Source organism: Choloepus didactylus, chromosome 3 (assembly GCF_015220235.1).
Source record: "Choloepus didactylus isolate mChoDid1 chromosome 3, mChoDid1.pri, whole genome shotgun sequence".
In the NCBI taxonomy this organism is placed as follows: domain Eukaryota; kingdom Metazoa; phylum Chordata; class Mammalia; order Pilosa; family Megalonychidae; genus Choloepus; species Choloepus didactylus.
Window position 1 is genome coordinate 41,228,149 of NC_051309.1, and position 2,642 is coordinate 41,230,790.

A 2,642-nucleotide genomic window follows, 5' to 3' on the forward strand; every position below is an offset into this window, starting at 1 on the left:
CTAGCACAAGATCCTGTAGATACTTCCCTACATTTTCTTCTAGGAGTTTTATCACCCTGGCTTTTATATTTAGGTCTTGCATCAATTTTGAGTTAATTATGAGTGTGAGATAGGGGTCTTCTTTCATTCTGTTGCATATGGATATCTAGTTCTCCGAGCACCGTTTGTTGAAGAGACTATTCTTTCCCAATTGAATGGACTTTGCAGTCTTGTAAAAAATCAATTGGCCATAGACATGAGGGCCTATTTCTGAACCTTCAGTCCATTGGTACATATATCTATCTTTGTGCTGTTTTGGGGTGGTTTTTTTTCCTTTCTTTTTTTTTTTTTTTTACTTTTTTAGTTTCCCAAGTGTGAGTTTATTTTAAAATTGTAAAGATTTAGATATTATTTTTATTACACATAATAAGCAATTTTTAGCTTAAAGTTAACAAGTTCACATTTAAAGTAAAAGAGATAAAAGGATGCTTTAAAATGTAGACATTTTAAAAGAGCCATAAATGCTGAATATATCTGCAGCACAGATTTATCCTTAAATATTCACATCTCAAAACTGTTTTAAAAGATTAAAAACCTGATTAAAGATAATTTACAATTGGCCATTATTAATATCTCCTGATCTTTTGAAGAATATATTAATGCACATAATGAATTTAAATTTATAAGCATTTAATAATTTAATTAAACATATTCTTTTTACCAGTATACAAAATGGTCTTAAACTATCACTGCAATTGTTTTTGAAGTGATTCTTATATCAAGCAAAGCATACTTCACCAAAAACAGAAGGGCAAACTTCAGATGTTCTTTTCCAAAAGTTTCTAATTTTCAGCTTAGGAGAGAATAACAGCATTTAAGTACTAAAAGCCTTGCATATGGGGTGTATGATAAACTGTACCAGGTTGTTGACAAGAACAGCAATAAAGGAATAATAAGGCCAATCACTTCTTATGCCATCAAACAAGAGCACACAAAGTAAATACAAAACACAAAAACATGAGAATTGTTGCAAATAATCATGTTGTTTCAAACATTTCCTTTGATTGCTTCATGAGTCTCATTAAAATACAAGTACTGGTTAATGCAGCAATATTCCCAAGAGTATGAAACACTGCAAAAAGTTTCATACCTTCTGGAAGCCACATAAATCCAGTTCCATGGAGAGAACAGAAAATGCCATATACTAAGCATATGACAAATCACTTCAATCTGGAGTTGAAACTAAGGAAAGGAGCATCCAGGATCTGTGTGGTCAGGCCCTGCTCCTTGTTGTCCTGGCCATTCAGGACCTGCCACAGCTTCTCCATGGCCTTTGCCTGGGCCACAGTGGCAGCTGCTCCCTCGCCAAGTGTACCATGCTGTTTTCATGACTATAGCTTTGTAATATGCTTTAAAGTTAGGAAGTGCAAGTCCTCCAACTTTGTTTTACTTTTTCAAAACAGTTTTTGGATATTTGGGGCCATTACCCTTCCTAATAAATTTGATAATTGGATTTTAATTTCTGCAAAGTAGGCTGTTGGAATTTTGATTGGGATTTCATTGAATCTGTAAATCATTTTGGGTAGACTGATATCTTAATGATGTTCCAATCCATGAACATGGAATATCCTTCTATTTATTTAGGTCTTCATTGATTTCTTTTTGCAATGTTTTGTATTTTTCTCTGTATAAGTCCTTTACATCCTCAGTTAAATTTATTCCTAGATATTTGATTATTTTAGTTGCTATTATAAATGGAAATTTTTTTCTTGATTTCCTGCTCAGCTTGCTCACTACTAGTGTATAGAAACACCACTGCTTTTTGCATGTTGATCTTGTACCCCGCCACTTTGCTGTATTTGTTTATTAGCTCCAGTAGCTTTGTTGTGGGTTTTGGGGGACTTTCTTTATATAGGATCATGTCAGCTGCAAATAGCAAACATTTTATTTCTTCCTTTACAATTTGGATACCTTTTATTTCTTTTTCTTCCCTTATTGCTCTGGCTAGAACTTCCAGTACTATATTGAATTGCAGTGGTGACAGTGGGCATACTTGGCTTGTTCTAGATCTTAGAGTGAAAGCTTTCAGTCTTTCACCATTCAGCATGATGTTAGCTGTGGGTTTTTCATATATTTTCATAAATGCCCCATATTGAGGAAATTTCCTTCTACTCCTATTTCTCTAAGTGTTTTTATCAAGAAGGAATGTTGAATTTTGTCAAATGACTTTTCTGCATCAGTTGAGATGATCATGTGGTTTTTCCCTTCATTTTGTTGATGTGATATATTATATTAACTGATTTTCTTATGTTGAAGCACACTTGCATACCTTGGATAAAACCCAATTGATCATGGGTGTATAATTCTTTTCGTGTGCTGTTGGATTTGATGTGAAGGTATTTTGTTGAGGATTTTGGCACCTACATTCATAAGAGAAATATATCTCAAAGCATTTTTTCTTGTAGTATCTTTATCTGGCTTTGGTATTAAGGTGATATTAACCTTATAGAATGAGTTAGGTAGTGTTACCTCTTCAATTTTTTAGAAGGGTTTCAGCAGAATTGATATTAATTCTTGGAATTATTAGTAGAATTCCTCTGTGAAAGCCAGCTGGTCCTGAGCTTTTCTTTATTGGGAGGTTTTGATCAGTAATTCAAGCTCTT

General features: G+C 33.5%; 1 pseudogene; it reads right to left on the reverse strand.

Annotated features, from left to right (window-relative positions):
- Positions 1 to 828: 828 nt before the first annotated feature.
- Positions 829 to 1,307, reverse strand: LOC119529307 (annotated as a pseudogene).
- Positions 1,308 to 2,642: the final 1,335 nt, after the last annotated feature.